At 44.1% G+C, this 8,452-nt stretch overlaps 1 non-coding gene across 1 annotated transcript; it reads left to right on the top strand.

Moving 5' to 3' along the window:
* The first annotated feature begins 7,738 nt into the window (after positions 1-7,738).
* Positions 7,739-7,862, top strand: LOC134368834 (U6atac minor spliceosomal RNA). Its single transcript, XR_010022531.1, has one exon. It is a non-coding gene; the product is annotated as a U6atac minor spliceosomal RNA (small nuclear RNA).
* The last annotated feature ends 590 nt before the right edge of the window (positions 7,863-8,452 follow it).

The following is an 8,452-nucleotide window of genomic DNA, read 5'->3' as shown; positions in this document are numbered from 1 at the left end:
GAACCTGAGTGCATTTCTAGTTTAGAGGAAGTCAATTGCTCCCGTGAGACCACGCTGTGTGTTCACATGGCCACGTGTTGCTGTAAAATATGCAAAGTACCTGTGGATTCACAATAAATCCATGGTGTCTGTTACCTTGAACTTCTGCTTCATCATACTTGAGACCGTACCAGTTCGTACGGGGCGTGTCTGAGAACATATATTAACGCACTTCCAAAGAAACCATATTTGGGAAATTATGATGGTTGCTGCTGTCATGGGCTAGAGCTGATTAGAAATGTTCTTCTCATTCTAAACAAATATTCACGTTCATGCTCGATTTGGTATAATTTTAGAAGAACGTCTTCCAGGTCGTGTAATCGTCAGGCCCGACAGAAGCCTCTTTGGACTCTGCCCGCGAGAGAGCAAGGCTCCTGGGGCACACGGCCTAGGCACAGTCCACATGACATCTTCCTGGTCCTGGGGATTAGTAGAAAACACAGCACCTCCATGCTCTGTGTGGACTTCATACACCGAGACGGCACGCTTTAGTTACGCTCTAACACTGAGACTCTCTGAGTCCAATCTATGAGCCAACTGTTCATCTCCATGATCTAACACTTTCTTTACCACCTCGTGCATCCGTTCACTCATCCATTCATTCACTCACAGTATCATAAGTCAGGAGAGCAAGTACGGTGGTGTTTCTGCTCTGAGGACAAACTTCAGATGTCCTAGAAGAGATGGAAATCTGGAGACCCAGGTGGTAATGATATTCTTAAGATAATGAGATATTCTAGCTCATCCTGTGAGTGCAAAACATTTATCGGCATCATAGGCTGACTGCCTGAATTCATAACCAGACTACTGGGTTTCCCAGTGCTTGTGAGATCATGGTTTTCTTTGATTCGGGTGAAGAGAGGTGGCCTTGTGTCCCTTGGATGTCATTTCATCCTGGGGCATCTATTCTGCACCGCTTGAATCAAGGTCACTGAAAGTGATTTGGGGTGTGGGGGGTGGATCTGTGGCTACTTGGACTCCGAGATCCCTTCTAGCCCTGCTGGATCTCTTGCAGAGGTGTGCGTTTAATGGAAAACCTCGACTTCCGCCTACCCTCACTGACTAGGTGAAGGAGACCTCCTCTCCTCCCGTCATAAGGGCTGGACATCAGGCCCTGATGCTAGGTGTTGGTTGGGCAAGCAGCACAGAGACGCTGTGCACAGCTTTCTCAGGTCTCTATGTCCATGTAAGCAACTGACAAGGAAAAAGTTGGACCTTAGAGGTGGGTTCATCATAGTCACCCTCAGGGAGTCAGGGTCCCCATGCTCCTAATAAAATTTTAGTGTCTGGGGTACCGAAAGCTTCTTGGGTGCCTGTGAGAGGGGATCCAGTCCTGCCCAGCCTCTCAACAAGCTCCCCCCAAGGCCCCACTTCCTACCCAGACATCTCACTTTGGAACACGTCCCTAGGATGAGCGGGGGCCTGGCCTGTTCTGGACCTCCATGCGGCTGCTCCGACACTTAGGAAGGAAGAAGAGGAAGGCCGTCTGTCTATTCACATACAGAGGCAGTGGCAAGGTGAGGTGACCCACTCACGCTGCTCCCCTTCTTCTGTATCGACCTCATCCCCCTCGCCCCGCAGACTCATACCCTGTCTTTACCTGGCACAAGCTCTTCCTCAGCCCTTCTCATGAGCCCCGGTTCTTCTCCATCCTCCATCCTTTTCCCTAAAGCAATGCCTTTCTGCAGTCTCTCTGGTGTCCTGCCGGGTGCCCAAGGCAACCGTTTAAAACCTGGTAAACTACACCACCAAATCAGTGCATTGTTACAATTCATGAGCACCATCCTCGTGTACTTTCTCAGATTGCCACGCTTGAGAGACCAGTGATCTAATGAGTATGCTTGGTAGAATACAAAGCCTCTTTGTTTCCCAAAGATGCATTCACCCTGAAAGATAAATATCTGTAGAAGGCATCTATCTTTAGTGGGATAGGTTGGAAAAACGTGGCTGGAGATACGTAAGGGCACGTCCTTTCATTTGTCCTAGGGGAAGCTGAGGTGAAGGAAGAGGCATGTCAGCCATTCCTTGAAGAAGGGGTGCCTTCGATCTATAGTTATGTCTTCTGGTCCTCGTTGTGTGTTTTCTATTGTCCTGCCTTGTTTTTGACAGAGCCCTTTTTATGATCACCTTTTATCACCACGATTTGTTGTGCTGGCGATTAACTAGTTTAAGGGACGTTGGGAGGGGAGACAAAGGGCAAGGGAAGTGGGGATGAGTTTAGACATTAAAAGCACACATGGAGCTGGGGATCCTCTGGGGAGAGTAGTAAGAGGAGGTGATAGATTCGTACACTGACTGATAATCTTGAATTTTCTCTAGACCGAGAACTTGGATGTAATCCCTAGCCAGATTAACATCAGTCAAAGAGAAGAAAGAGTGAATTCAGTACAAAATCTGACAGTATTTCATTCATAATGAATGAACTCACACGAAAAATATTGGGCACCTACCATGGTCCAGGCACTAGTTGAGGTTGTAATCCAAGGATAATGATATCTGTCACTAACGAGCAACGTACACAAGAGTGTTTCAAAAATTTCACGGAAGCATGCATGAGCTTCGAGAAAATTATGTTCAATGAAACAAGCCAGGCACAGACAGAGAAACAGTGCATGTTGTCACTCTTAAGTAGGAGCTAAAAATTTAAATTAATGGAAAGAAAGAAAGAAGGAGGGAAGGAAAGAAGGAAAGATCATAACAACACACTGCACTTTCATAAGGAGAGCGCGGCACTGTGGGTAGGAGAGGGCAAAGGGGGAGGGGAAGAGGGTAAGTGAGAAATTGATGAATGGACACTAAGAATTATGACTTTTTTAATGATTTATTTTGATTTGATCATCACACATTGTACACAGGTATTGATATTCACCTCTGTCCCTCACAAATATGTATAATCAATTATGTTCCAATACGGAAAGTGTTAATGGAAAATAGAACTAAAACATATCAAGAATCGTTCCGTGAACCTTTTGAAAAGCACTCATATATCTAATCCTTCCAACAATTTTGCTAGATTGATGGGGATATCCTCAAGTGAGGAAAAGGACTCTGAGAACCTGGGAGGTGAAGTAATCTGCTCCAGACCACCTACTGTCAGGGCCCGAGTTTGTCTAACTATGAAGCCTGTCTCATTCCCCAGTCCGTCTTATGGCCAAACAACCAGGGAAGGGCTAAGAGGTTTTTTGAGGTTTTCAGTATGTGGGATAAGGAAATTAGGAGTGTTTGTCTGAAACTTGTCAAGCCTTCACAGTAGTGAGAGATTTGTATAAAGATCATCATGGATTCTTCTCCCATCTCCAGCTCTTGTCAAGAGACAGCTAACTCTATTCCTTACATGACCCTCTCCAACTATGCCCTAGTTCCTGTCCGCACTTGATCAATTTAAACAAATCCTAGATATCTTTTTATTCATAACCCTTTTATATGTCTCTATGTTTCTTAAAATAACTGGGAAGAGGTAGAGAGAAGTATGGAGTTCATGAACACAGGAGGAGCCACAATGAGAGATAAAAAGGATCGCTCCCACCTCTTCGATCCCCAGCTAACATCCTGCCTGGAGCTGGTGAGCTCACGGAGAAAGTGCTGGCAAAAGCCGCAGCCATGCCCTTCACATGGTGTTGCTTGGAGCCGGCAGGGAGAAGAGGGCCTTGGTGGCCCCCAGGCCAGCCACACCACTAACAGGGCTCCCATGGACCCACATAAGAGCGAGGAATCACAGACAACAGAAGAAAGAGCCACTCAGAGGCTGGCAAATCATCACAAGGGACCGGTGCATGGCCTGTGTTTGGAGTTCGGGTGTTGGTGTAGATGGACCCACGGAGGGAATGTTGGGGCACAGCAGTGGAAGTGGTATCCAGAGGTTTCTTGGAGTCTGAGCAGGGCTGAAGAGAAAGGAACCAGCCTCTTCTGGAAATGGAGAGTGAGGTGAGGGTAGCACCCAAAAGGACCAGCAGCTAGTCGTTCCTTATCACTTCGGTAATGAAGGTGACTTAATATTGTTAATGTGTCTATAGATGTAGATTATGAATGAAAGACATCTGTTTGGCTGGAGGTCACCAGGCACCACCTGTCACCTGAGGGCAATGGTTTAAGAAGGAAGGTAAAGCTCCTTGAGAGTTTCTATATTCCTCCCCACCCCAGTATGTGAAGTGAGGGGGGATGTGGTGAGGTTTGGCTCTTTCTCTTGAGATGGAAATAAAAGATAGGTGTGTAGTTCAGGTGTCAGGGTGGGAGGTTAAGATTTCAGAATCACCGATTAAATAAGTATTTATTGAATGCCTCCTGGGCACTGACTGATGATGATGAATTGAAATTCTTCTGCAAAGCTGAGCATTTTGGGGTGGAAAAATACATGAAATGATTCAATAATCGCATGGGTATCTAGTTACAACCTGGGCCAAGTCTCATTAAAGGAAGTATGAGAAGCTATGAGAAGGTAAAACCAAGTAGTGAGGAAGGTCCCTGGGGACAATGATAAGGATTTGTTACTTGACAGGAAGATGAGCAGGATCCCTGGAAAAGTTTTGAGTCGAGAAGTGATGATGTAATCAGATTTGAAATTTAGAAAGTTCACTGAGACAGGACCAGAGGGAAAGGGACACAAGTCAGGGAAACTCCACATACATCTGGAGCAACTGCCCGGTGCTGGTCCTTCGCTGGTTGACACTGATGGCTCAAAGATGGGCAGATGCTTGTCTTTACTTGCCAGTCCCTAAGGGCAGATGGCTGCATCCTGGGTCCGGGTCCTACCTGAGGAAGGTCACTTTTGGTTGCGCATTTCTTTATATTGAACTCTCTACCTCTGATTACTTCCAGTACTCTGAATTGCCAGAAAATCCCATTATTGAGCTTTCTGGAAAGTAGGCTGCCCCTGTACCCATTGCTTCCTTCCCTCTCTAAAATTGCCCAGCCCTAGAAGATGTCAGAACCCCTGCGGGCATTGCCCAACTTTCCTCTGTGCACTGTTTTAATTCAGGCAGGAAGTGAAAAGGGCCCAGATGGTGTCGTGAGTGGATCTGAGAAAAGAAGAAGGACCCTGAACAGGGAACACCAGGTACAGCAGGTTGGACCTTACTCCTCCCAAACTGGGACAGGATAGGTAAGGTCATGGTCCCAAATGAGGGCCAGAATGGGATCAATGACAGAAGAATTTCCTAATCGAAGAATAATTCTGGCACGTAAAGCTCGAAGGTCAGAAGGCAGCTTCCAGGGGAGAGGGCTGTCAGGAGCCCATGTCATTTCCTGCTCCTCCATGCCTAGCGAGGAGGAAGGATCCATGAGGCTGACTCGTCCTGTCTTGTGGAAACCGACCCCCATCCTCTTCATTGGTGAAGTGATTCCAGGGTCAGAGAGAGGAGCTGGCCGTCTTCCTGCCCTGTGCTACCAATACGTCCTCATGAAAGGAGAGGACATTTTTGGTAAATTTCCTTCTAACATTACACTGTTACAGAGATTCTCAAAGGGGGGTTCCCAAAACCCTGCCAGAGATTCCAGAAGGTCATAACTATTTTCATAGTGATCCTAAGATATTACTTGCCTTTCCCACTGTTTTACACTGATGGTGAAAAAGCTGTGATGGGTAAAACTCTGGCACTTTAGCACAAATCAAGAGATTGGTCCCAACTGTACTAGTCGTCATTGGAGTCTTCACCCCCACACCTCCACGGTTTACAAAAAAAAAAGAAAAGGAACTAGTTTTAGTTAAGAAGCAACAAATATTATTAGTTTTATTAAATTTCAACCCTTGAGTACACTTTTTAATATTGTGCATGAGAAAGTAGAAAGTATTTATAAAGCATGTGAATTGCAAACCAAAGTATGACAGTTTTCTCAAAAAAAAAAAAAAAGGCACTTATGTGATTAAGGTGCCAGCTGAACTAACTTTTTTTCATGGAACACCATTTTTTTTTTCTTGGAAGAATAATTGGCAAACTAAGGTTATTAAGACTTCTGTATTTTCCAGGCATTTTCTCGAAAAATGGATAAAGTGATCCCGTCACTTTATTATCAAACTGAATGGAGTTTCTATGCCTGCACACAACAAAAAGCCAAATACAGAAGCACTGGTTTTGCAATAAGGAAAAAGTTTACTCACAAAGGTTTACAAGTGAAAAACGGGAGAAATAAATCTCAAATCTGTGTTCCCGATGGCTGGGAGTGAGGTGTATTTAAGGTAAAGTGCGTGGGTAGGGAGTTAGATTGTGGGGAAAGGTAACTGGCAGAAATGGATGACAAGGAAATGGAAAGGTGATTGGTGGAAGTGGACAACAAAGAAACAGGAATGTGGAAAGTCCCTTGGACTCGCACAGTAGTCTCACCATGGTTCTTCAGTGGTGAACTTAGCATGATCAGGAGGTGGAAGGCTAGGCCCTCTGACATCACTAGGTCACCCCTCAGGCACTTGTGCAGGCCCTGTGGGGGGATCTGTGGCTTCATTGGTTTGAGCAAGGCAGGGCTGGTGGGATCTGCTTTGAGTGTCTATGAAACATCTTAAGACAAACAGCTTGTGACCTGTATGTCAGTGGTGTTATGTTTAGGGCACAAATCGCATCCTGTGATTCCTGACTCAATGGCTCTTCCTTAATAATTAACCATGGGCTACAGGACAAGCAAAATCAGCAGCTACAAACTTTGGACCTATACCTAGCGTAACATCTAAATTTAACCTAAATTATAAAATCGAATCTATTTCTGTTTGACTGTTGGTTTCAACTTCAAAGAAAGCAACTGACAGTATTTGCTGTCAGTAATAAAATTTCAGCTTTCAAGTGAAAATTGGGATTTTGAAAAAAACTTTTATCCACTACTGTGAGCTTGAAATGTCCCCAATAGGTAGTTTTTTTTTTTGTTGTTGTTGTTGTTTTTCTGAGATCAATAGTGACATTAACAAATATGATGTTATTTGTATAATAAATGTGAAAACATTTGGAAGATCTGTGTAATCCAGTATTTAAGTTTCCTATCGCTACTAACAAATTACCACAAATGTTGTGGCTGTAAAACAACACACAGTATTATCTCACAGTTTCTGTGGGTCAGGACTTGGGAGGGTTTAGATGGGTCCTCAGCTCAGGGCGTCATAAGGCTGTAACCAAGGTATCACCCACGCTTATTTCTCATGTGGAGTTGTGGGGAGGATCTTTTTTCTAAGCTCCCCCATGTTGCTGGCAGAATCCAAGTTCTTGCTGCTATACTGCTTATGGCCGCTTGTTTCTTCAAAGCCAGAGAAGGGTGTGGTGGAGAGGAGGAGAGAGGTCAGAAGAGAAGAGGTCTGTTTAGGAAAGGCCCACCCAGGATAATCTCCCACCTGAAAATCGATTGATTAGAGACTTCCATAACATATGCAAAATTCCTTCGCTTTTGTCATAGTCTATTGTTTAGAAGCAAGTCACAGGATTTGTCTGCACTTAAGGAGAGGAGAATTCTACAAGGGTGTAACTCATTGGGAGTCACTCTAGGAAATGTCTGGGACTGAGTTGTTGTTGTTGTTGTTTTCCAGTTGACCAATGTGTGATGTTCCAAAATCACGTGTGAATAAAAGAGCCATTCAGACCAACGGATTTCCATGGAACAAAGTATGGAAAGATCAATAATAAGGTTTTAGATTCCACATTGCAACTAAACTCGAAGAAATTACCAATTGTTGAACTGTGTGTAGTACCAAAGGAGAATGTCCACAATTATCTAAAAATGCTATTAAGAGTTGTATGAAAGAAGAAGGGTTTAGTGCTTCCCTTCACAAGGATGGAAGAGGCCTCAGGCTTACAACATCAGTACAGGTAAGCCACTGCCTGTTTCTAAATATCTTTTAGTTTTTTTTTTTTTTTTTTTTTTTTTGCCTGCTTCCCAGGTTACAACCTTTTGGGGGTCTCAACATGAACCAGGATAGATTTACAGCAATCCCCCTTTTTGTGCTGTTGTGTCCGGAATTACAATTTTTTCAGCCCTAAACCACTGAGTCTCTCCAAGGCGTGTAAAACAGCCTCTCAACCACCTATTATAGAATTAATGGACATCTCTAGGGGAAAAGTGGCACAAACACCAGGCTTAATTGTTTAAATATAGGTCTTATTCCAAAATTTTGGCCTGAATTTTTTCCTGTCTTTTAAATTGTCTTTAAATTTGATTTTTTTAAATTTAAAAGACTGTTAAAGTACTTATCACTTTTCAATGACATATCTGTGTGAGGCCCAATTTTCCCTATGTTCTTCCACCAAAACAATGTATCTCAACAGATTAAATGCAGAAGCCTCTTAACAGTCACAGTGGGGGCCAAGTTTCTAACACATAACACTTTGGGGACACTATTCAAGCTTCAGTGAGTTTGGAGGGCACAAAATTCAATGCACCACACTACTTTAGGAACTGACTCCCCATGCCTCATCTTCAGATGGAAAGAAAGAACCCACCCACC

Source organism: Cynocephalus volans, chromosome X, assembly GCF_027409185.1.
Source record: "Cynocephalus volans isolate mCynVol1 chromosome X, mCynVol1.pri, whole genome shotgun sequence".
Taxonomy (NCBI): Eukaryota; Metazoa; Chordata; class Mammalia; order Dermoptera; family Cynocephalidae; genus Cynocephalus; species Cynocephalus volans.
The sequence above is the reverse complement of the archived record's forward strand: the minus strand, read 5'-3'. Positions and strand labels throughout refer to the sequence as shown.